Source organism: Heterodontus francisci, chromosome 14 (assembly GCF_036365525.1).
Source record: "Heterodontus francisci isolate sHetFra1 chromosome 14, sHetFra1.hap1, whole genome shotgun sequence".
NCBI lineage: Eukaryota > Metazoa > Chordata > Chondrichthyes > Heterodontiformes > Heterodontidae > Heterodontus > Heterodontus francisci.
In genome coordinates this window covers 38,169,590-38,196,934 of record NC_090384.1, presented here as the reverse complement: position 1 = coordinate 38,196,934, position 27,345 = coordinate 38,169,590, and the positions used below count along the sequence as shown (strand labels likewise).

Sequence of the window (27,345 nt, the reverse complement as noted above, 5' to 3'; positions counted from 1 at the left end):
GGAGTCAGATTTAGCTCCTCTGCCTCTTTGGTTTAAGACCTGTCACCACGGTGAGTAATTTATTTTTAGTCCTTTTAGCTGCTTCAGTCACTTTACAAGTAGGATATCCAGGCAATCAACAGCCTCTTACCATGATTCCAGAGTTAAAAGCTCTCCCACAGACTGCACTCTACCATTTGTCTTTGTAACTGCTGCCTTCTGATGTAACACTTTAAATATTTGGTCAAGTTACACACCCAAATGTTTTCTTTGCTGTTCTTTATTTTAACAATATCTATTATGTAATGACAGCCACAATATTTAGCACTGATATACATTATGCTAACTTTGCATTAAGAAAGGCACACTGACCCTTGCTAAGTTTCTGCAGATCTGTTCAGAGACAGCACACAGTATTTGTAGTAATAGAGCTAGCAAATACTTGAAGACTTACTTAGTAAACTACTTAGACGAGCAGTAAACAAAAAGTTAATGGATTAACATCTGCAATGGAGGGAGTGGGGTGTTGGGAAGAGACAGAATACAGATCAGTGTTACAGAATATTACCCTTGTTACACACTGAAAAGAAGCAGGTAGATTTGGTCTTGGGCATGTACGCTTAAGAAGTCTACACTCAACGTTGGTTGGAAGGATGCACTATGACCGTGAAGAATCAAGGGAGCTTTAAGAAATTAAACTGTACAAGGTGTTACTGTTGAATTGTGTTTGCTTTTAACTCCCCGTATCTGACACTACCCAGGCAGTGGGGTAATTAAAACGGAGCAGGGGACTTATCCGCTCCTTTCTCGCACCGAACAGCACCCACATAAGCAGATGCCATCACCGAAATCCAATGTGCCATTTTAATCAGAGGCCTGAGCAGGGTAGCAGTGGTGGCTTCCCCACCCGGCAAAACCTGATAGGAACAGCCAAGACCACAAAAACACACCTTTTTTTTTACAAAAAAGTTTCCTCGTGGGCCAACTGCAGCAGCAGTGGTGGTGCAACAGTAGCAGGAGCTACACTTTTAGTGTAGTCTACGAACCTCACAAAAAATCCTTAGGTCTCCCCTGCCATGGCCTTCCTCGCCCTTCCCCTCCCCCCCATGGGATTCCCCTTCTTGTGTTGGGGTAACAAGCCCCTGGATCCCAGGGGTTGCTCTCCTGCTGCCCAAATTTAATGGCCAGGCCACCAGTAATGTAATTGAGGCCTGGCCACCAGACTGGGCTGAGCTTGCCTGCTGCCACTCCTGGTTGGAAATGCTGCTCACTTTGCTGCATGGGAGTTAAAAATCAATCCTTAGTGTCAACACCAAGATCTCTCAGCTCAAACACATCATTGCCCAATATAGAGCAGGCTCCCTCTGCTCTCCCCCAACAAGGTACTTCAGTCCCAACCTCATGAAAGGCTTGATTAACCGTGCTGGTGTGGCATTTCTACTTTCCACATCAACCAACCTTACCGTTTCTCCGAGTGGGACCAACCATTGGTACCAGGCTTTGGGCAATTTTCACAACAATCAGAACCGGGTTGAGACTGTCCAAACACATTTACATTGGATCTTTCTGGCTGACAGAAAAGAACACGCGTCATCCCAAGAATCTGAACTGTAAGTGAATGCCAGTTCAAGAGTTGAAAGATAGTATAACCCATTGTACTTCGCAACAGACTGGTAAAAAGAAAAATCGACCCATACTTCATACATCAGCAAGTGTCCTGTGGAATTTTTAAGAGTTACGTCCAGCTGTGTACAGCCTGATGAGGGAAGTACTGAGAGGTACTGGTAATCTTAATAAAATTCTTGGTGTTCAGTTTCTTACAATCCAGCAATGTAAATTGGTTGTTGGAGGCCAATCATCTCAGTCCCAGGACATCACTACAGGGTAGTGCCCTTGGCCCGACCATGTTCACTGCTCCATCAATGACCTTCCCTCTATCATAAGGTCAGAAGTGGGGGATCTTTGCTGCTGATTGTACAATGTTCAGTACCATTCGCAACTTCTCAGATACTGAAGCAGTCCGTGTCCATATGCAGCAAGACCTGGACTACATTCAGGCTTGGGTTGATAAGTGGCAAGTAACATTCACGCACACAAGTGTCAGGCAATGACCATCTCCAATAAGAAAGAATATAACCATCGCCCCTTGACATTCAGTGGCATTACCATCACTGAATACCCCACTATCAACATCCTGGTGATTACCATTGACCAGAAACTGAACTGGACCAGCCATATAAACACTGCGACTAGAAGAGCAGGTCAGAGGCTGGTAATTCTGTGGTGCGTAATCCACCTCCTGATTCCCCAAAGCCTGTCCACCATTTACAAGGCACAAGTGACTTATTATGTAAGAAAACAATAAAAAGTAAATAATTTTGGCTAAAATACATATTTGCACTCCTAAAGTTACCTGCATCATGTGAATCCCTATCCTGTTCACTCTGAAAAGCCTACTTAGCTTATGGACCACCAACATGAGCTAAAGTAGCAGTAATACCCTACAATTCCAAATGGGGTGCAGGAGCAGAGGCACCTAGGGGTATACGTGCACAAATCATTGAAGTTGGTAGGGCAGGTTGAGCAAGTGTTTAATAAGGCATATAAGAATCCTGGGCTTAATAAATAGAGGCATAAAGTACAAAAGGTGAACCTTTGTAAAACATTGGTTGGGCCTCAACGGGAGTATTGTGTCCAATTCTGGGCACCACACTTTTGGAAAGATGTGAAGGCATGAGGATGCAGAAATTATTTACGAGAATGGTTCCAGGGATGAGGAACTTCAGTTAGGATAGACTGGAGAACTTGGGGTTCTGAGAGAAGGTTGAGAGGAGATTTACAGAGGTGGTCAAAATGATGAGGGGTCTGGACAGAGTATGGTTATGATCCTGTAGTTTTTTTTTTCGGAAACAATGCAGTGTGCCTTTAAGGCTGGAAAGGGAGCCGTACTGCTTTAAGACAGCAAGCCAGAAACTGATTCAAAGAGAGCATTCTCATTGCCTGGGATACAGCCATTCGGACTGATCATCGAGAGACACACTGTTGCCGAATGACATTTGAAACTAATTGAAAAGCTGGCTTTTGAGACACAGTTTGAAACACAGACAGCTGTGTGTTAGCACCTGAAAGGAAAGCTCTCAGACCAGTTAAACTGAAGGAAGAGAATTGAGTCTGTTTATTTATTATTCTCTCTCAAAATTCAAAAATGTCAAGCCAAAACAGAGATCTCTGATAATTCAAACTGAAGGAAGGGAAGTTCGACTGTGACAATCTTTTATCCCTCAAAAATTCTAAAGCCAAATTGATTCATTAAAAATTGTTTGCAAGTTGTTAATTGTTGAAGTTCATCGCTGGAGAAGGAGCAACAATTTCAACTTCTGAATTAGACTACGGACTGTTCTGCTGTTGAAGAACCTTTTTTCCCCATCGGACGGCCGAGAGGACTTCAAGCAACCTTGGACTGTTCCACATCCGGCAGGAGCACAAAGCTGCAAGGACTCTATTTTTTTCTATTTTAAATGTTGTTTATACCTTAGTGTTGTTTAAGAATTTAGTTTTTCTAATTAAGCAGTTTATTTGTTGATTTAAAGACACCTGGTTTGGTTAGCCTCATTTGGGGGTTAATAGATGACACAATTTGGCTGGGTCTTTCTTTAATTTGGAAAGTTTAAAAATGATATGTTAGGCGATCTGTGGAGAGATGGGATTGAATTAACAGTGCATTTCTCCCACCACAATCAGAATCGTATATTTTGATTGGGGGCTTTGAATTGAGCGATCGGTTGTAAGGGTACATTGGGAGAAACTTACAATTCATGGAGGGATCGAGAACCAGAGGACACCAAATTAGTGATTGGCAAAAGAATCAGAGGCGACATGAGGAAAAACTTTTTTATGCAATGAGTGGTTAGGTTGTGGAAAGCACTGCCTAAGAATGTGGTGGAGGCAGATTCAAAAGGGAATTGCATGATTATCCAAAGAGAAAATATTTGCAGGGCTACAAGGAAAAGGCAGGGGAGTGGGTCTAGCTGAGTTGCTCTTGCAGAGAGCCAGCATGAACATCATGGGCCAAATGGCCTCCTTCTATGCTGTAACCATTCGATAATTCTATCCGGTAAGTCTTGATCTTGAATTTTGTTGGTTGTGAATTTCTTGATGAGGGGGTAATTTGTTTTCTCCCCAAGATAAACCCTGAAATTGTTTTTTAAAAAAAATTGGGGCTGGTGAGACATAGGCACGTGGAATAAGCCATCAGCTGCAGATTGAGCAGAACAATCAGCAGATGGCATCACTATGGAGGAGGCATTCAAATAAAAAGGCAAAACAGCCATGGTTGGATTGATGAAAAAAAAAACACACACAAATTACAGCATCAACCATTCGCGATTTCTGGATCCACACTGGGCCATGGATCACTTAGGATTCCATCGTTGCACTTTATGCAGTGTTCCACATGTAAAACAACATGGGGAAGGCAGGAGACTGAAGGCACAGTTAACCAGATTAATTTTTGGGGACTGCTTCTGAAGGCAGGAAGGGAGATAGCAGGAAATAACATTCTAAGTGGTTTTGGGAAAAAACAAATTCAAGGGTGCTGCACATTTGCTTCCTGTGAACAGACCTTTTGCAGTTCCTGTTTAAAACACACATCTAATGCACACAACTGACATAAGGAATGGAGGAAATCTTCAAAGCCCTCTAAAAATGATGGCAACCACCATCGTTCTTTGAAGAAAAGCACAGGTGCAGTGAATTATGATTGCAGTAACATAATTTCAAACAGTAAACACTGATATCAACAGGCGAGGCTAGTCTGAAGTTACTGAAGCCAATATTGTACAGTCACATCAGCTGGGCAACTAGCTGACCTGGGACACTTTAGCCTGCATCCTCACACTGCCCATCCACTAAGTCAGTTCTCCTAACGGTATCAGTACACTTAACACAACATTTTTGTACTTTCTTGATCTGCACAGAACATTAACAGAATTAAGCATTAAAAGTATGAGTGAGATTGTAAATATTAAACAGTTATCTTTTGCTGGGCTTCAAATCTGTTAAGAATTTCATATAATTTTTGGATGAGTAATGAACCAAGGAGTGACCATTAGCATATTAAACATTTGACATTTAATGCTTTTCTCTGTCCACCATTTTTCCAGAGGCATTAACGCATGCAAATTAGCCAAGATAGCGCCTGTATTAAATCATCAGGCAAAGGACAATTGGAATGCATTGTGGCTTCCTCCATTAATGTCATTTCTGATTGGTGACTGGAACGTCAATTTAGAGACCCATGAGCTGTCTGTTGCTTCATATTTAATTTATGTTGGTTTTAGTTTGAGTGTTGGAAGTAAAATTTATAAAAGTGAAATCTTGCCCATTTGGTTTGGTTTCCTAAATTTGGCATCAATCAGTGGATTCGATTCTTTTCATTTGTTGGTGGTCTCCATGGGGATCATAACAGTATTAAGGCATATGAAGAAAAATTAGTCAAGTGGATTTGAGGTGCAGATGAGCACAAGCTCATTGAATAGACAAACAGACTCAAGGGGCTCAATGGTCTATTCCTGTTCCTAAACTGCATCCATGTAGATAACAGGTGAAGGCACCATCAGGTCTGGCTGTGATCAGCCATCTCTCCAGTCAAGTGGCGACCTTCTGTCTAGGCTGATAGATTGACTAAATGAAGTATCACAGAGAGAACAACACAAAGGAATCACAACATAGGAGTTAGTCCTTCAGAAGGAACCAAGATGTTAAAAGATTCCAGTGACCTTGACAAACAGAAGGGAGGACCAGTCTAAATGTGCATCTCCAATTTGTTTCCCAAACTTCCAAAAGGTGAAATTAACTGAAACCATTTACTAACATTATAATGCCACACTTTCATACTTCATTTACTTTACAAAAACTTCAAGTGCCTCGAAACAGCACAAATATCTTGACAAAATCACCAGGCTGATAACGACATTTAAGGAACTCTTTATTAGCCTCCCTAATGGCTCAATGGGTAAGTGCGCTGTCCAGCATGTAACTGAGCATACAGAACAAGGTCTTGTGTTTGCTCCCAAACCTGTTCTGAGTTAGTTGATCATACAGCTACTGTTCTAGACAGAGGAAAAACTGATGAAGGATCATGCTACTGATCACAATCCGGCATATTGAAAAGTACATGCTTGAACATCTAGCCAGCACATGGTCAGATTCAGCTATGATCACTCACATGATTAAATAGGTCGCTGACAACAATCTACATCTATATATCTGTGACCTTGTCCTATCAACACCTTCTCTTTTGTTATCTTTTGCCCCACCCCAGCTTTACTTGCTTAAAACATTTTACATTTCTAATATTTGCTAGTTCTGATGAAGGGTCACTGACCTCAAATGTTAACTCGGCTTCTCTCTCCACAGATGCTGCCAGACCTGCTGAGTATTACCAGCATTTCTTGTTTTTATTACATCTATATACTACCTTTAACATTGTGAAACATCCCAAGGTGCTTCATAGTACAAATCAGACTTTATACCATTAATTGGGGGGGTGGGGGGGGCGAGGAAATGGTGGAAATATTAACATAAAAATAAAAAATGGACAAGAGCAAAGGTCAGAGTACAAAAAGTGATGAATATAAATATGCCAGTAAAATAAAAGCTTTTGGTGGTAATAAAACACCAGTTATAAATATAGGAGCGATGAAAAATAAGAACATATTGCCTGTATAGTGTTGTACAGAGGACAATGAAATAAAAGGGTGATATGTCTAAAAAGCGTGAGAAAAGCACCATCGGGGCACATGAGCAAGTTGGGGAATGTGGGCAAATTAAAGATAGATGCAGGTAAGACTATAATGGCCAATAAGGAAATGGTAGACTTGCGAAACGAACACTGTCACAGTAGAGGAAGAGGATAAAATATCAAGCGAACCAAAACATTTGAGAGGAAAGGGAATAGAAAGATATGCTGAAAGGCTGAGATGAGTAAATGCAATGGGAGGAGACTCGTTTGGAATATGAACACCAGAACCAACTAGTAGGTTCAAATGGCCCATTTCAGTGCTGCATATTCTATGTAAAAAAAAAAGCACACAGAATTGGAAGTAACTTTGTGGCACAGGTTAATAATGAGCTGGGAGGTAGGAGACACACGATAAGGATGAAGGGAATGCACTCTGACTGGCAACAGGCAACACTACTGGGGCCTCAGCTTTACATTTATCAATGATTTGGATGAAGCAATCAAGAGTTGTATATCCAAGTTTGCAAATTACACCTAGTTAGGAGACACAGTAAGTGTGAAGATAAGATCAGGAAGTTGCAAAGGGACAGATAGGTGAGTGGGCAAACTGTGATCGATAAGATTCAATGCAAGCGTGAGATCTTCCATTTTGGATCAAAGAATTCCAAATAGCAATAGACCAGGGACTGTGAAGCAAAGGGATTTAGGTGTCCATGTGCATAAATCACTTAAAGTTAGTGCATAGGTACAAAAAATAATCAAAAATGGGTAATGGAATATTGGCCTTTATCTCAAGGGGACTGGAATAAAAAAAAGAGGAAGTGATGTTTCAGTCGTAGAAAAGAAATCTTGATCAGAACCCATCTACAGTACTGCACTGAGTTTTGGGCATCGAACCTCAGGAAAGATGTACTGGCTTTGAAATAGGTACAGTGCAGATTCACCAGAATGATACTGGCAATTAAAGGGTTAAATTGAGAGGCGAGGTTTCATAAACTTAGAGGAAGAGTCTAGAAACAGAGTTCTAAAAGTACAAAAGCAGACTGAATGAAGGTTCCAGCTAACCTCGGGGGAGGCGGTGGTGTAGTGGACTACTAGTTCAAGAGGGCCCAGGCTAGTGCTTTGGGGACATGGGTTCAAATCCCACCACAGCAGGTGGTGAAATTTGAATTCAATTAATAAATCAGGAATTTAAAAGCTAGTCTAATGGTGACCATGAATCCACTAATTGTTGTAAAAACCCATCTGGTTCACTAATGTCCTGTGAAATCTGTTATCCTTACCTGGTCTGGCCTATATGTGACTCCAGATCCACAGCAGTGTGGCTGACTCTTAAATGCCACTCAGTTCAAGGGCAATTAGGGATGGCCAATAAATGCTGGCCGAGCCAGTGACACCCACATCCCATGAATGAATTTAAAAAACCACCAATAGTGGAATTGGGGTAGGAAAAAGGCAGGTGCCACACTTAATAGACCAGAGTCAAGATTGGAGAGGTTGCAAGCTGGGAGGAGGGTGCACACGTGGGTGCTTTAACACCAAGGAGGAATTTGTATATGAGAATTGGAAAACTTGCATAAGCAAAATGGCCAACTGAGAGAATATACCGAGCACGAGTCATCTTTGTCAGAAAAGCGGGACATAAAATTGTGGGGGATAATGTGGTTCATGATTAAACACCAAAGTGACATTGGGAAATGTATCAAATTGCAGATCACAAATGCACCCAATAGATTCTTTGCCTCACAGGCCCAGCAGGGTGTAATTGTGCAACGCTGATGTCCAAACAACTGAGGGTGACGGGCAATGGTACGAGAAACAATAATGTGACAATCAAACTCCCAACCCACTACCAAGTATTCAGCTCAGATGTTGTACATTCCTATGCGTTTAAAGTACCACTTTACAAAGGTGTTTATGTGACTTGCTTCATAGATTGTGGGATGTTTTTCAAAAACAGAATACTAATTAGACTATCATATTCCAGTCCTGTACAAAATACACTGCACTGGAAGCAGATATAGCATGAATTAATAAAAGGTTTGATGTGGCAGAGGGAAGGACTGACTTTGCAACTAATATATTCAACATTTGATACTAGCAGGAAAGAACAGGCAACGTGTCAGTCACTGGTCAAGAACATCTTTGGCACAAAGAGAAAGAGGAAAAAAAAAATATCAAAGGTAGATAGCAGTTGGAAAAGGGAAGACACAGGAAGAATGTGGAAAGATGCTGTAGGAATGAGAAGTATCGCCAAAATAGTGACTGTGGCCACAACTTTAAAGGCAAATCTGAGAGGTTGTGTATTGAAATACATTTTTTTTTTAAAAACAGGTGATGGCTTGGTGGCTGCTACATTGAGGCAGTCAGAATGTAGGCCCTAAAGCAAAATGATATATCAGGATACCCGCACTTGGGGCGCAAATGATTGTAGAATCTTAAAATATGGCCTTGCAGGGTGTCGTTTTAAAATTATAGAGTGAACATTTCCATTAAAAAAACTTTCAAAGAGAAGTAATTCAGTAAATAAATAGTTATGGCAAAATGTGAAAGGACTCTCAGATGGTTCATATGATTTCAAGTCCGATTTTTCTCTTTGAAATAAGCTGGTATAGGAGAGTGAGCAAAGCACAGTTAAGTGAACTTGGATATATAGAGGAGCATGTTTACAGAGAAAAATTGACCTAGTTTCTTCACGCAGAGAGAAAATGGAATAGTTACTTGGTTATGGTGAGATTGTTATCTGTCTATAATGAAATTCAGAGTTTATTTGCCATTGTTCAGCATAAAGAGCTATGAACCATCTCAGAATCCTTTCACATTTTGACATAATTGTTTATTTACTGAACTACTCACCTGTGAAAGTTCTCTTAATGGAAATGTTCACTCTATAATGATTTTAAAACTACATCCTACAAGGCCATATTCTAAGACTCTACCATCATTTGCCCCACATATTCTCAAAGGAATTAGATTGGAGTAACTTTAAAATACGTTTTAAGCTAAAGTTCATTTTTTTTTAAAATAGGTCAGTTCCTCAGGACAGTGCCAATGGGATTCAAATCTGAAATCAGATAAAAGGTGGGTAATGTGAAGTTGTTTTCCCCAGTGACTAAACAATTAGAGATTCATTAATCAGAAAAATACCTATCATTGCATTGGAAAAGCTTTTGATCTTGTTGTTCTATGAGGTGAATTGGAGAGGGACAGGCTTTTTCTCACAGAAGGAGAATTTTTAAACCTGAATACAGAAATGAAATAGGCAGTCAGCTAGCAAAGTGCTACAAGGCTGCAAAAAGACAGGAATCTGCAGAGAGACGAGAGAGAGGGGGGCTATAGGACAAAATGCAGAGGAGTTAAAGTCAAGGATGACAACCTAAATGAAACTAAAAAGTGCAGCTTGTTCATTATTCTTATGACATCATGATTGAACTAAATGACTGATCATAACCATTGCTCTGATAGCTCCCCATACTATGGACTAAAGCCACTCAATAGTTCAACATTAAGCTTCATCTCATCTCCGGTTAACTTGAAGCAAAACAGTGAGGATGCTGGAAACCTGAAATATAAACAGAAACTGCTGGAACTATTCAACAGGTCATGCAGCAACTGTGGAGACAGAAACAGTTGACATTTCAAGTCCTTTTGTCAGAACTCACCTTTCATTGACCTGGTTAACTCTGTTTCCCTCTCCACAAATGCTGCCAGACCTTAGTATTTGCAGCATTTTCTGTTTCCATTTCAGGTTTGTTTTTTTTTAAAGAGATACAGCACTGAAACAGGCCCTTCGGCCCACCGAGTCTGTGCCGATCATCAACCACCCATTTATACTAATCCTACACTAATCCCATATTCCTACCACATCCCCACCTGTCCCTATATTTCCCGACCACCTACCTATACTAGGGGCAATTTATAATGACCAATTTACCTACCAACCTGCAAGTCTTTTGGCTTGTGGGAGGAAACCGGAGCACCTGGAGAAAACCCACGCAGACACAGGGAGAACTTGCAAACTCCACACAGGCAGTACCCAGAATTGAACCCGGGTCGCTGGAGCTGTGAGGCTGCAGTGCTAACCACTGCGCCGCCCAAGGTTAACTTGATCTGCTTCTGAAGAAATTAAAAAGAAAAACACAAGTGAAAGACACTAGCTACCTGGCCCAGATTCCAAGTTCCCAGTACATTACAAGGGGATACAGGACAGTGAGTCAACTGCCATAAAAGTAAGACTCTCAGACGATTTATGGGAGCAACTGAAGCCACTGAACATGGGAAGGTGTCTCTAAGCCAGATAGATCAATTAGTACTGCCTCAGTTCCAGGTGAACTAGAACCAAACTAGAAAGCAACAAATGGCATAGTTATACTGCACTTTTAGGTTTGAGAACAGTACCTGCTAAAATGATTCAGAGTCAGCAGCTGAGTTTTACAGTTGGGATCTGCAACATTCTCCAGTCAGCCAAACTCCACTCTACATTAAATCCATATTTTGATGGCAAAGATTGGTGAGGAACCGAGGAACAGTCTGCTCTTTCCCAGCACTAAAAAAGGAAATATTGAAGTTTAAAAAGCTTGCTCTGCATTGATGGCGCTCATCTTAATTGTATAAAAGGTTTACTCCAATTCAGGAGTCAATCTTTCAGTTAAAATTATTTTGGAGTCTGAAGACACAGTGAATTCAGTACCTTCTTTGTATTTAGGGGGTCTTGGAATTACTCCATAAAATTATTATTCATAAGTTCAGTCTGGAAGCTATTGGTCTTATCAGACTTACTGTCTACAGGACTCCAATCACAAGCTTCCCAGTTGAGGGATGTTGATCAAGTTTAACTTTAATGCTATTACTTCTCATTTTTGCTTTCCAGTAAAAGGCAGCAAAGCAATTGGGAAGCAGCATGATTAGGGGTTCCAATAGTAAATTTAAGGGCTCGATTAAAATTTTAAAGAAACTACCAATTAGATGGCACATTATCATTGAGTCATTGAAATGTGTGAAAGCATCTCACATAAATTCATTTTGGAGTGCAGTAACTATTGTTAGGCAGGCAAAAATAGGAGTATATTTAACGGAATTCTCATTGATCCCATGTTATTTCCCACTGGTGTGGGAAAGTGCCCATTCTCCACTTGCCAAATTCCCACAGTGAAATAAGAAGTTCACTGTGCAGGGAATAGCCAGTACAATCCCATTTGCCATCACTCTTAGGTACAGTAAAACATGTCGTAGCATGCCCGAAAACAGCCGACGAGCAAGACACTTTTTTGCGTCATGCTCATTGAATGTTAGTGAGCATCATAGCTTTACATCATTAAACTGTTAATTCAACTTGCTGCTTTCTCCTCTTGCTGCATTTTGTTAATTAACATGCAGTCTGCTGCTAATATTGTACACTGTTATAAACGAGATCTCATTTTAAAGGGCTACACTTGTACCAGTTTCCATTGTGCTCATTCAAGCATGTAACTAAAAGACACTGATACATCAGCTGAAAGATAATGGGTTGAAAATTACAATTGTGGAAAAAAAAACAAGGTATAAGAACACAAATCAATGTGTCACAACTGCAATGTAACTAAACTATACTGATATGATGGCTGGCAATCTTGTAGTTTAAGGATGTAAAGATTTAATAATATCCTATGGTGCAGTTTCATTTTAGAATGTCAGCCCATCTGAAACAACAGGTTACAATGAAAGTATCTGAGCTGGAGGATCAGACACTGCAGGATCACAGCAATATTTGGAGCTTGGCCTACAGCCAATCTTGCATTCATTTTAAATATTATACCCTTATTGAGGAAACACCATTTCAACAAATAAGAATTTGCACCAACTAAAAGGTGCTATAGAATCAAGCTGCAGAGCAATAGTATGGCATGGTTATACTGCAGCCTTGGGTTTGAGAACAGTATCTGCCAGAACTGAGGCAGGGTCTGCATCATGCTCCAATCAAAGATCTACACTCAACCATCCAAATGCTGCATTTGAGGTGCTGATCCTTACTCATGAGAGTAATCCATCTTTTAGTTTATAAACTGTATTCCTATATTTGGAGGAAAATGTCCTATGAGACAGAGTGACTGAAATTCCAGGTTGTATAATAATGGCCATGTTTTGAATATAGATCCATTGATCTTCAGTCATTTTACCAGAATTCAGTAAAACTGCATTGAACCCAACGGGGGAAAAAGGAAGCATCTTCTGGCATGCTTACATTACAAACTACTGTCAACAGAAACATTTCTACAGTGACGAGGATGCAGTTGAAATGAATTAACCTGTTTACACTGGGAGCCAGTTGGATAGCACCAATGATAATGCTGATAATAAACAAACAAACAAACAAACAATGTACATCATTGTAAAGTTGCAGTCATAACTTTAAGTTTCTGGCCATCAAGTTCTCCATTCTCAGTTGGGAGCGGTTCAATGTGGACCAGCAATGTGAACACTGGAGAGGTTAATCTAACCACAGCGCCCAACACTATGATGAGCTGCAGTTTACATTTGCCTTCTGTCTCAGGAGGCTTCTTCAGAAGCCTACCTCATGAAATCTTTCCCTTATAAGACTTCAAAAGTACTAGCATCAACTCATTTAAATTACAGATGCAATGCCTCTGTACGTACTATAATACCTGATTATATAGTTTTAGAAAACTTACACGTATTCCCTTAATCTACAGTCTATGGTATTAAGTTCCATGCTAAGCTGTGACCATGTAACTAACATTTGACCCTTAGGCTTTTTAAGTAAACAGAAATAAAGGCATGTGACAGAAATCAGCACTTTATAGTTGAAATGTTTTTGAAAAAAGCCAATTCAAAGATTTGTATCTTTCAATTTCATACATTTAAATCGAACTTAAAAAATTGTACAATATATTATGTACACATAAGCACAGAGATGTTGAAATCATAAAATTTGTGACTGACACAACGAACGCCCCATTTAACAATAGCAGACTTACCACATTATCTGAGCAGGAAAGTAGCTGGGGACACTACAGTTGGCCACCCAGTTTATACTGGAAAAATCAGCCAGAGGTCCAGCTTCTAATCCATATACAGAGGGTTCTGCTGAAGCGCAAGCGGGGGCAGGATCGGGTTCACCTGTGATATGCTCCAGCATCGGATGGCTTGCTGGCACTCACTGCCGAGGCACATCCATGAATAATAAACACTTGAATAAGTTGCAGGGTCAATGCTCTCTGTGTAGCGATACCATAATAAAGTAGGTAAACACGTCAGTGCGCTACTGAGCAGGAGCAGCATTGTTAGATGTGCCATCTTTCAGATGAGATGTTAAACTGCAGCCCCAACTTCCTGATCAAGTACATAAAGATGATCCTATGCCAATATTTCGATAAACAACAGAGGAGTTTTCCCCCATCTCCTGGCCAATACTTATCCACAATCAACATCACTAAATAAAAAACAGGTTATTTCATCATCTATCTCACTACTGTTCGTGGGAGTCTGCTTTGTGCTATTTAGCTGCGGTGTTTACATTTATTACAACAATGAGTACATTTCAAAAGTATTTCCTTGGTTTTGAAGCACTTTGGGACATACTAAGGAGATGGCAGATGTTATACAAAAAGAGCTACTTTTTTCCTTAGCTAATATGTTCAGAAGAAGAGAAACTCAAAAAAGAATAGCATCACCTTATGGCTTTCCCCACAACAGTAGGCAAGGGCAAAGCTTCCTTTTGAGAAAGTACTCATCTGCAGGTCATGACAGGGACAACCCTCAAGTCGTCAAAGTAACATACAGTCAAAGAGTATGGCTACTCCACCCTACACAGCTCAGGGACTGAAGGGGTACTTGATGAAGACACCTACTCTTCCCCTCTTTCAAACAATGTGTCTCACAATTTCCTTCTCGCATCTGACAATGAACCAAAGACTCCAAGTCTTATATAAAGTCAGGGAGCAGGAATAGATCACATAGGGGGCCCTTCTTATGTCTGTGTGCCACATCACAAATCTCAAGTGGAATTCATCTCCTGAATTTTTCAGAGGAGCATGACTCATTGTCAGCTCACTCCAGCAATAACGATGAAAATTCCACTGAATGCAAGTAACCTCACATATAATTTGAAGCAAAACAATTTAGCCCGATATTTATTTTACATGATATTACGTAGACTAGACTCAAATAGGGAAATGCATTTTCAACAGTAAATTAGGGGAGGCGGTGGCGTAGTGGTATTGTCACTGGACTAGTAACCCAAAGACCCAGGGTATTTCTCTGGGCACCTGGGTTCGAATCCCACCGCAGCAGAAGGTGGAATTTGAATTCAATTAATAAATCTGGAATTTTTAAAAAAGCTAGTCTAAGGATGGCCATGAAACCATTGTCGATTCTTGTAAAAACCCATCTGGTTCACTAATGTCCTTTAGGGAAGAAAATCTGCTGTCCTTACCTGGTCTGTCTTACATGTGAAATGGCCTAGCAAGCCACTCAGTTGTATCTAACTGCTAACCGTCAATAAAACAGAATGAAACCGGATGGACCACCCGGCATCGACCTAGGTGACTGCCCTGAACATCAAGGCAGCATTTGACCGAGTATGGCATCAAGGAGCCCTGGCAAAACTGAAGTCAATGGGAATCAGGGGGAAAGCTCTCTGCTGGTTGGTGTCATACCTAGCGCAAAGGAAGATGTTTGTGGTTGTTGGAGGTCAAATATCTGAGCTCCAGGACATCACAGCAGGGTAGTGTCCTAGGTACAACCATCTTCAGCTACTTCAACAATGACCTTCTTTCAATCATAAGGTCAGAAGGGGGATGTTTACTGATAATTGCACAATGTTCAGCACCATTCGCAACTCCTCAGAAGCAGTCCATGTAGAAATGCAGCAAGACCTGGACAATATCCAGGCTTGGGCTGATAAGCAGAAAGTAACATTCACGCCACACAAGTGCCGGACAATGACCATCCCCAACAAGAGAGAATCTAACCATCTCCCCTTGACATTCAATGGCATTACCATCACTAAATCCCCCACTATCAATATCCTAGGGGTTACCATTGACCAGAAACTGAACTGGAGTAGCCATATAAATACCGTGGCTACAAGAGCAGGTCAGAGGCTAGGAATCCCTTAGCGAGTAACTCACCTTCCGACTCCCCAAAGCCTGTCCACAATCTACAAGTCACAAGTCAGGAGTGTGATGGAATACTCTCCACTTGCCTGGATGGTGCAGCTCCATCAACACTCAAGAAGCTTGACGCCATCCAGGATAAAGCAGCCCGCTTGATTGGCACCCCATCTACAAACATTCACTCCTTTCACCACCCATGCACAGTGTTAGCAGTGTGTACCATCTACAAGATGCACTGCAGAAACACACCAAAGCTCCTTTGGCAGCACCTTCCAAACCCGCAACCTCTATCACCTAGAAGGACAAGGGCAGCAAATGCATGGGAACACCACCACCTTCAAATTCCCCTCCAAGTCACACACCATCCCTACTAGGAACTATATCGCCGTTTCTTCACTGTCACTGGGTCAAAATCCTGAAACTGCCTTCCTAACAGCACTGTGGGTGTACCTACCTCACATGGACTGCAGCGGTTCATGAAGGCAGCTCACCACCACCTTCTCAACGGCAATTAGGGATGGGCAATAAATGCTGGCCTAGCCAGCTACGCCCACATCCCATGAATGAATTAAAAAAAAATAGAAGCAGGCAGTCCAGAACTAAGCCCTTAATCCTCCAATCTGTGCAGAAACAGCTCGGCACCAAAATGGAAGATTCAACACTGCAGGCTATTCAAAGATGAATGTGAATTATGCAGTGCTCTCTAGCTCTGCAACTCTTATGGAACAATGAGCATGTGAAATTTGCAGGTTTATGAACACTGTAATGAGAAGAGGAGAACATCTGACCAGTGAAATAATTTAGGAATGTTCTTTACTATTTGAAGTTATTTTGGAGTGCAACTATTTAATGGACAAACCTGATTGAAGAGTATAAGTTTCTGTAAAAGTGGAATCAGTGCTTTTACAAATCTGTAAGCTTAAGTTCCCTTTAACTGTTCAGTGCCTTTGTGTAGCTGGCCAATGCCAGGAAGGTTTAGCTTCCATCATCAGTCTATGCCAGTTAGCAGATTTCAGCTAGGGAGGAAAGTAATAGTGGCACTGTAATCTCCATCAAATTCCTAAACTTATGGGAGGTAAAGCCTGGCTACCCAACCCGAACCCGACCAAATCCAACTACGTGTCGGGTTCAGGTTGGGTCTAGATTCAGTGTCCAGCATTCAGGCTCAGGTCAGGTTCAGGTTGGCTGTGATCTGGTTTATTTTGTATTGTTTTCTTTTTAATCTACATTTTGATACGATTTTTTTTTCTGTACTAATAACATGTTTGATATTTTCAGGTCAATGTTTGATATTTTCAGGTCAGTGTTTGATATTTTCGGGTCGGGCATGAAAAAAAAATTGAAGGACTCGGGCCCGGGCTGGCTGTGGTTGGGTCGGGTTTTAATTTTATAGCCAAGTCAGGCTTTAATGGGAGTGGGTGGGGCAGGGAGGAAACCAGCCAGAATTTTCATCATGAATGGTATCCAGTGACCCTTGATGATTCATTTTTTAATTAGATATATTATATATAAAAACTGCTTTTTTATTTATCCTGTCACCTTCAAAATAACTTCTAAAATTGAGCAAAATGAAAGGAAATAAAGTACAAGAAAATAAATCTACACAATTAGGATTGTGTTTAATCTGTCCCCACAATCACCATCCCAGTAAATCACAATTCCACTACTCACTGCCATACATGAAATATGGACAAGTCTGGGTGAGATTGCCCCTAGCTTTATGGTAGCACACTCCAGCAAGAGGCTGTGCCTTCAGGAAACAGAATGGAGGAAAGGTATACAGATGAACACCACTGCAGTTATGGTATTGGTTTTAGCTTTACATGGGGTAACTGTTTCATCTGAAAATTAAAAATCCTTATGTAATGAAAGTGCAGATGTGGAAATGCTTCACAGGTGTGCACATCGATGAATGTGAAGCACGATTCAAGTTATTTTAAAAGAAAAAAAAATCACTTTATGAAGCAGCGGTCTGGATATTTGCCAGACAGCCATTCTAAATGAAGAGTTCTTTCTTTTAAAAAAAAAGTTTTTTGCACAACAAAAGGAAACCAACTCCAGATAAAATGGCTGCTTATTCTCTCTCTATAGAGACCAAATCATATTACAAATCAAACACTGCCTCAATTGTGCAGTGTTATTTTCTTTTGCCTAATTTAGTTTTTTTTTAATCCTGTTTAGAAGGATTTTTTTCAAATGTCTTGCAATAAAAACAGCTTTTGTACTTAATTGAAAATGTAGCATTCCGGTGAAACACAACCCCAACATTTTTCCACTCAAAGAGGAACATAAATTTTCATCTTAAATTAAATACAGCAGAATCTAGCTAATGCAAAACGGAGTGAAATCAGTGTGACTATCCAGATTGGCAGTTCAATTATCAGGTTGGACAGCTGCTATTGTATGCACAAAATCATATATCACAAACAGAAAAACCAGCTGTCTCCCTACCATCCAGGTCATCAGGCTTTATCAGGCATCGTTGCCATTTCTCCTCCTCAATTTGAGAAGCCAGATAGCAGAATCATCACTTGCCCCTGCACAGCCATTCTTACCCTGAATCCTTTTTCGCATGAGGGTTAGCAACCCACTCTCGTCAGCTTCTCTGCTACGCTCTCAGCTGCCTACAGCACAATGTCAGCCTTTATCCCACTCATCCCCAGTCCTTGTTAAGAACTGCTTCCTTCACGTCCCATAAATCCATGACTCTCTATCCCAATCTCACACACCTAGATCAAACGCTGTCAACTACCAAAGCAGCATGTTTAAAAAGTTAGAGAAGATTAAAATCTTACTTTCTTTCTCCACCTCTAACGATAAACTGTACTATCTTTGTGTTATTTGTTTTCATAACTAGTGACTGGAGAGTTTTTTTTGAATATATGATCTATTTGATTATGAATATATACATACATACACACATGACAGACATAAATACAAACAATAAACCTGCTACAGCCTGAATTTGATTCTATCCAAGACAGAATGAAAATTCCTTCTCTATTTTCCAGACAAAAATTGATTTTAAACTGATGCTATCCTTAAACTACTAGTGAAGCACAAAATCATCATGATGGCATAGCAGCACAATAGATTTTAAAAATCAGTATCCTTGTTAATTCTGGCCTTATCATTGAAAAGTCACATTCTCTCTGTCCATTGATGTTAGCTCCAGCAAAATAGTTGAATATAGCATTTCTCCAGACAGCTTGCCTATATACTAAGTGACATCAACTCAAACTTCCTCATCCTCATAGACTGACATCAACAATGAGTTGTCTGTATAGCTGGGTAAAAGTGGCAGCATATACTGGTTGCACTGGTTTCTTCCTTAGCTTGGAGCAACCACATGCCTAGATATCTTAGCATATGCTCCTGACTAAAAGTGTAGCCCAGAGAACATGAATGAGGTAGGATGGTTTATTTTACCTCACACAGCCTGCATTGCATCACCATTGGAAGAGCAATTCATTTCTGAGGTTGGAGTTAAGGGATATTGCTGGGTACAGGGAGCTTAGCTCTGCAACCAGCTACACTATACTCGAGGTCAAAGGCTGCTGCCTGTCGCATCTCATTTTGTAAAGTGGAATGTCAGGTCACTTGTCACAGCTGCAGCAGCCTGAAGGCAAGTCCTGTGAGGTAAAGGTGGAATGGCATCGGAGGAGAGTGAGTTGATGGCAAGTGCTCTGGAGTCGTGGAAGCATTTGTGCTTATCCTGGCTCCACAGTAACAATTTCTAAATTTAAAAATGCTTCTCTCGTAGGCAGTGGTAAGGCTCCCTGAAGAATCTTGAGTTAAATAGGCCCATTGCCAACCAAGTGATAACTTTGCACTGATTGTCACATTTGCTAATCTTGTCAAAATGGAGGTCATCACACATCAATGATATGGTATGCAGTAGCCATTGATGGTTGCCGTGGAACCCATTGTAATTTAAATGGAGCACAATGAAATAAAATCACCCCATCAATTCAATGGTATACTCCCCAATATAACAAATAATAAGCTTCTAAATGGTCTATTGCATAAATGCACTAAGCAAATTGAGAACTAAATCACAGAGACCATGAGCTTTCTAGGTTGATTCTTGCTTTGTGCCAATCTCAGGCAATGCAGCAGTTCAGATATTCCAATCAGGCTCAGCTAAAGTGGAGATAAGTCAGTTCCTGATTACTATCCAGTGAACTCTTGGGGATGGAGTCATTGGGTGGGCACAAAACCAGACTGGCTGCAAAGGCCTCTATGCTAAAATAGTCAACCAACAATACGATACGTTCACATAAGATTGACCAACTGAACGAGATACTGGAGGGCAAGTGGCAAATGTGGAACTGCATCCCAGCAAAAGGCAGTGTCTTCAGGAAAAGGGGGGGGGGGGGGGGGGGGGGGGGCAGCGTCGTGAGGGGAAAGATGGAGGTAAAATTAAAAATTGTAATAAGTACCTAAAAATGATGCTCAGACTAGAATCTAATCTGTGCTCAATGGCAGTTATAAACTGCGTGATCTTTACCCTAATGGTTTAAACTGGATTTTGAACCCGAGTGAGATTATAGCCCTTCTAGGTATTCACTACTCTCTTTCTAGTTGTCAGGAGCAATGAAGGGATTACGATCATATTGAAGTGCAAATCCAATGTCACAATTAAACATTGTTGGAGTTTGAAAAGAGAGGCACTCTTCCTTCATTTACATATTGTACTGTGTACAATAACATCACATGATCTACAAATTTAGTGTTAAGCAGCTCAAAAAAAGGAAGTCCCCAGGGAAGATGCCCAATATCTGCTAATGAAAACCTTCATCCCCCATTTCCTTGGGTAAGAGATGAAGGTGACATTTACATTAAGTCTCATTTTTAAAAATGATAAACATTAGTGCCATATATCAACAGAATTGTAGCTATCACATCCTTCAAGCTCTTAAGTTAAGGAGATGTAAAATGGTGTACGCTATATTAGGGAAACCTTTTGAACACCTCTGGCACAAGACACAAAAGCAAGGTTTGTCTACCAATAGGCTAACCTTCTCTCATCTCCAACCTCCAAGCTTTCTCCTTCCAAGTCACAATCTCTTTTGTCATTATCAATATACCATCAGTGCTCTTCTGAACTGCTCCCTTTTTTTTTAATTTCAGTCTCAGAGTCATAGTCATAGAGTTATACAGTACAGAAACCGGCCCATCGTGTCTGTGCCAGCCATCAAGCACCTAACTATTCTAAACCCAATTTCCAGCATTTGGCCCGTAGCCTTGTATGCTGTGGCGTTTCAAGCGCTCATCTAAATACTTCTTAAATGTCGTGAGGGTTCCTGCCTCTACCACCTCTTTAAGCAGTACGTTCCAGATTCAAACCACCCTCAGTGAATTTTTTTTTCCTCAAATCCCCTCTAAACCTCCTGCCTCTTAGCTTAAATCTGTGCCCCCTGGTTACTGACCCCTCTGCTAAGGGAAAAAGTTTCTTCCTATCTGACCTATCAATGCCCCTCATAGTTTTGTATACCTCAATCATGTCCCCCCACAGCCTTCTCTGCTCTAAGGAAAACAACTCCAGCCTTTTCAGTCTCTCTTCATAGCTGAAATGCTCCAGCCCAGGCAACATCCTGGTGAATCTCTTCTGCACCCTCTCCAGTGCAATCACATCCTTCCTATTGTGTGGTGCCCAGAACTGTACACAATACTCCAGCTGTGGCCTAACTAGCATTTTATACAGCTCCATCATAACCTCTCTGCTCTTATATTCTATGACTTGGCTAATAAAGACAAGTATCCCATATACTTTCCTAACCACCTTATCTACCTGTGTTGCTGCCTTCAGCGATCTATGGACAAGTACACAAAGGTCCCTCTGTACTTCTGTGGGTCCTACCATCCATTGTATATTCCCTTGCCTTGTTGGTTCTCCCAAAATGCATCACCTCACACTCCTCAGGATTAAATTCCATTTGCCAATGCTCTGCCCATCTTACCAGCCCACCTATATCGTCCTGTAATCTAAGGCTTTCCTTCTCACTACATACGACACCACCAGTTTTCATGTCATCTGCAAACTTACTGATCATACCTTCAATATTCACGTCTAAATCATTAACGTACACTACAAACAGCAAGAGTCCCAGCACCAATCCCTGTATATATGCCTATATACTTTTCCTTTTTCCTACATTTTCAGTTCAGAACGAGGACTACTGATTTCCACCTTTGCACACAAAATGATCCTAATCACAGAATCGAATTCCAAAACACCTTTCAAAACCAATGTATTAAAAACAGAATCTGACATCTTTGGTTGTGAGAAACCAGCAGCCCTGTTCAAGACCAATGGCAACATAGCCTGACTTACCTTTCCCCAGATCTCTTAGTTTCTCTTCCTCCTACAGACTGTAGCCATATAAAGCCTAACGTTTACATCACAAACACTTGTTCTCAAATGATCTTGTCCCCTTCCCACTTTTTTCCATCTTGGTGGTGTCCTTCACCAAGCTGTCTCAGTAAGGAAAAAAAAATCAAGTGCCCCTACGTGATATTTGACCATTGCAATACTCTTAAAAATTCAACACTCAGAATATGATGGCTGCAAACACCCCAATATGTACAGTGGCCATCTTCAAATAAAATGTTAGTACAGAAATTCTACTAACGAGAACATACCAGCGTAAGGCTCACAGCAATGCAAACCTTCCTTTCAAATTTTCAGTAAACCTAAAACACTAATGGGAACATTGCACACAGTATGCTTTGAAGTAACTCAACATTGTAGGAAGTTGACAGCAATTTGGCTTTACACACAATGTAATAAATGGCCTCATCTTATCAGCCTTCATCAGATTATCACGATTGACCTTATTGGACCGTTTCGGTGAGGCGAGCAAAGTTTAATGGGCTGCAAGAGCAAAAAAAAATGCATGTTCATCATTGTTTTATTTCATCATCCTTGGAATTTTACTGCGAACGTGAAGGTTGGAAAATGTTTGTTGCCTCAGAGTGGAATTCCAAACTATGCCAAAATGCCAAGCCCAGCACACGGAATCCTGTAGACTCACTCCGCTCTCTGCTGTCCATTCTATACCAATATTTTTGAGACCAAAGTAAAATCCGAACAAGACATTTGAAAAAAAATAAACATATTAGATTTTCATGTGAAAAAAAAACGACCCTTATAAATACTAACAAAATGACTTCTCTCAAAGTCTAAAATCAAAGGACGCCCTTCTCTTCTCGCATACCATCTGTTAACATAAACCAGGAATGTTTCCTTCAGTCTTGTTTCTCTTCAGTACATTCTAGAGCAGCCATTGCACTGTCCTCACTCATTCATTGTCAACTCGGTTTGCAATTAGTTACTTGAAACACTGCACGGCTGCGAACTACAACAAAAATAAATAAAACGTGAATTAAACAGGCTGACGCGTCTCCTATTGGATAATGAGCCAGATTTGTAGTTGGTTCCACCGAGTCTCTCTGCAGCTTTCCACCGTTAATCGCGTCAGGATTAAATTGATAGGAACCGGCGACGATGTTTGGGCTGTCGTTCGATTAAACGTTCACATAAAAATCCATGCTTTAAAAAAAACATGCGCATTTACAGAACACACTTTGCACAATAACACCGGTTCCAGCACGTTGACTGGGTTACGAGTTACTTTGATACATAGTACCCCGCCGTTCCATTAATCGCTCTGGACTTCCCAAATTGTGAGTATGCGTGCTGCAAAATGCGACTTGATTCATAAAACCACTAGGTGAGTGCAAGGAGCGGCAACTAAACAAAATCTGAAAGACCGCTCCACCCTCCTCTCTTATATATTGCATTCTGCTATTGTTAACTATTGCATTTCGCCAAGCGCTCCTTACCTCACCGAGTCTCTCCCGCAAAAATCATCTATGAACAAGATTGAGATGGCTGCTCGCGACGTCCACAGACCCAGACTGGCAGCGGGCGTGGGCGCGCACGTGTTGCCGACAGGTGCGGGCGCGCGCACGTCTCCCGGGGGTGGGCAGTCAAGCTGCGCGCGCCAGACTCTCAGGGTTGCACTCTCCAGCTTCCACCAGTCTTCAGAGCAACCTTGTCCTGTAGCAAATGAGTGGCACGTATGCGTTACTTGTTTGCATTCGTTATTTAGTGTTCCCCCCCCCCCGCCGTCCAAATTTAAGGATAATTGGTTAGGAAAAGGCAGCTTGTACCGATGTGACAGATTTGTGATTTTAAACCGTTATCTCTTACATACCTGACAAGCAGGAGCAGGAGGAGGCCATTCGGTCCTTCGAAACTGCTGTGCCATGCTATAAAATCGTAGCTGCTCTGTTTGTGGACTCAACTCCACTTTCCTGCCTACCCCCAATACCCTTTGACTTGTTTGTCAAGAATCTGCCTATCTCTGCCATAAAAACATTCAATGACCCAGCCTCCACCGTTCTCCAGAGTTCCACAGACTCAGGCTCCTCAATCATAAGGTCGGAAGTGGGGAATGTTCGCTGATGATTGCACAATATTTAGCACCATTCACCACTCCTCATACTGAAGCAGTCTATGTAGAAATGCACCAAGACCTGGACAATATCCAAGCTTGGGCTGATAAGTGGCAAGTAACATTTGCGCCACACAAGTGCCAGGCAATGACCTTCTCCAACAAGAGAGAATCTAACCATCTCACCTTGACATTCAACTGCATTACCATCACTGAATCCCCCACAATCAACATCCTAGGGGTTACCATTGACCAGAAACTCAACTGGAGTAGCCATATAAATGCCGTGGCTACAAGAGCAGGTCAGAGGCTAGGAATCCTGTGGCGAGTAACTCACCTCCTGACTCCCCAAAGCCTGTCCACCATCTACAAGACACAAGTCAGGAGTGTGATGGAATATTCTCCACTTGCCTAGATGGGTGCAGCTCCAACAATACTCAAGAAGCTCGACACCATCCAGGACAAAGCAGACCGCTTGATTGGCACCCCATCTACAAACATTCACTCCCTCCACCACCGATGCACAGTGGCAGCAGTGTGTACCATCTACAAGATGCACTGCAGCAACACACCAAGGCTCCTGAGACAGCACCTTCCAAACCTATGACCTCTACCAACAAGGACAAGGGCAGCAAATGCATGGGAACACCGCTACCTGCAAGTTCCCTTCCAAGTCACACACCATCCTGACTTGAAACTATATCGCCGTTCCTTCACTGTGGCTTGATCAAAATCCTGGATCTCCCTTCCTAACAGCACTGTGGGTGTACCTACTTCATATGGACTGCAGCGGTTCAAGAAGGCAGCTCACCACCACCTTCTCAAGGGCAATTTGGGATGGGCAATAAATGCTGGTATAGCCAGTGACACCCACATCCCATGAATGAATTGAAAAAAAATTCTCCTCATTAAATGGGAGATCCCTTATTTTTAAATTGTGCCATCTAGTTTTAGTCTCCCACAAAGGGAAACATTCTTTCAACATCCACCCTGTTAAATCCCCTCAGGCTCTTACATGTTTCAATAAGATCACTTCTCATCTTTCTAAACTCCGATGAATACAGACCCATCCTGTCCAACTTTTCCTCATAAGATAACCCTCTCATCCCAGGAATCAGTTGAGTGAACCTTCTCCGAACTATTTCCAATACAATTATATCCTTTCTCAAGGAGACCAAAACTGTGCACAATACTCAAGTTGTGGTCTCACCAATGCCCTATATAACTGCAACAAAACATCTCTACTTTTATGTTCCATTCCCCTTGCAATAAATCACAACATTGCTTATGCCTTCTTAATCACTTGCTGTACCTGCATACTGACTTTTTGTGTTTCGTGTACTAGGACACCCAGACCCCTCTGCATGTCAGAGTTCTGCAGTCTCTCTCCATTTAAACAGTATGTTGCTTTTCTATTTTTTAGGCCAAAGTGGACAAGTTCACTCTTTCCCACATTATACTCTACCTGCCAAATCTTTGCCCATTCACTTAACCTATCTATATCCCTTTGCAGACTCCTTATGTCCTCTTCACAACTTACTCTCCTACCTATTTTTGTGCCATCAGCAAATTTAGCAACCATCCACTCAGTTTCTTCATCCAAGTCATTGATATAGATTGTAAATAGTTGAGGCCCCAGCACTGATCCCTATGGCACGCCACTACTTACAGCCTGCCAACCTAAAAATGACCCATTTATGCCTACTGTCTGTTTCCTGTTAGCTAACCAATCCTCTATCCATGCTAATATGTTATCCCCTACACCATGGGCTCTTATTTTGTTCAGTAACCTTTGATGTGGCACCTTGTCAAATGCCTTCTGAAAATCCAAGAACAGCACATCCACAGGTTCCCCTTTACCCACGTTGCTTGTTACTTCCTCAAAGACCTCGAATAAATTAGTCAAATACGATTTCCCTTTCACAAAACAATGTTGATTCTGCCTGATTGCACTGAGATTTTCCAAATGACCTGCTATAACCTCTTTAATAATAGATTCCAGCATTTTTCCTATGACAGATGTAAAGCTAACTGGTCTGTATTTTCCCGCTTTCTGTCTTCCTCCCTTCTTGAATAGCAGACTTACATTCACTATTTGCCAATCTGATGGGACTTTTCCAGAATCTAGGAAATTTTGGAAAATTAGAACCAATGCATCCACTAACGTACATCAAATGGAAGATCATGAATGCTTTGTAGTTCCCATCCAAAAAAAAACAGTCCTGTTCATTCGCTTAGTCATCGCCCAACAGCAGTGTAGGTTTCAAATATAATACTGGAAGTAATTTATTCCTGCTGTATATTGCAACATCTGAATGGCAGATAAGGTTCCTTCCACACCAACTTATTTACTTTTTATGTGGGGAGTACTAGTTTGGAAAATAAATTGCCAATATGTCAGAGATTGCATTTCAAGTTACTCACTACAAGGGAGCAAAAGAATATGAATAGGCAACTTAATACAAAATCTTCCTCCCCAAGTAGTTTGCAACATTGTTTTATAATGCCCATATAGTTGCTGCAATTACGCTACTAACAGTAGATCCTGCAAAGGTGAGCACAACCCACCTCAATGCGAGCATGCAACCAAAATTGTGAGGAGAGACAACAGTGAATAAATGTATTAAATGTACAGATGAAAAGACTGAAGGGTTCGACTTAGTTCATCCATCCAGAAAGAGTTAATAGTATCCAACTGTTTCTTAAATGTTTCCATGTTTTGACTCCATTAATCTACCCTCGAGTCCATTCTGTGCATTAACCATTCTTAAGTCAAAACCGTCCCAATTGTCTTAAATTTGTCATTCACTAGTTCGAATCCGTATCCGCTTGTCATGATTTAATTTTAAGTCGTGTTGCAGGTTTAACTTTTTTTATACCATTTAGTACCTTACTTTGCTTTTTAAGTGTCATCCTTGGCTCAGTGACAGTACTGTTGCCTCTGAGAAGGTTGTAGGTTCAAGCCCCATTCCAGAGATTTGAGCAGGTAATCTCAGCTGACAATTCATTGCAGTACTGAGGGACTGCTGCACTGACGAAGGTGCCAGCT

At 41.2% G+C, this 27,345-nt stretch overlaps 1 protein-coding gene across 5 annotated transcripts in view; it reads right to left on the bottom strand.

Annotated features, from left to right (window-relative positions):
* slc25a22a (solute carrier family 25 member 22a) overlaps positions 1-23,754 on the bottom strand; it is a 165,476-nt gene extending 141,722 nt beyond the window's left edge. Inside the window, exons 1-4 of one of the 5 annotated variants that reach the window (XM_068046033.1) lie at positions 23,683-23,741; positions 23,055-23,195; positions 22,480-22,891; positions 11,120-11,267 (exon numbers count right to left, since the gene is read on the bottom strand). The gene's annotated coding sequence lies outside the window, so the exon portion shown is untranslated. Of the gene's footprint in view, positions 1-11,119; positions 11,268-22,479; positions 22,892-23,054; positions 23,196-23,682 lie in introns of all 5 variants that reach the window. The other 4 variants (XM_068046032.1, XM_068046031.1, XM_068046034.1 and 1 more) reach the window with 4 other exon arrangements.
* Positions 23,755-27,345: the final 3,591 nt, after the last annotated feature.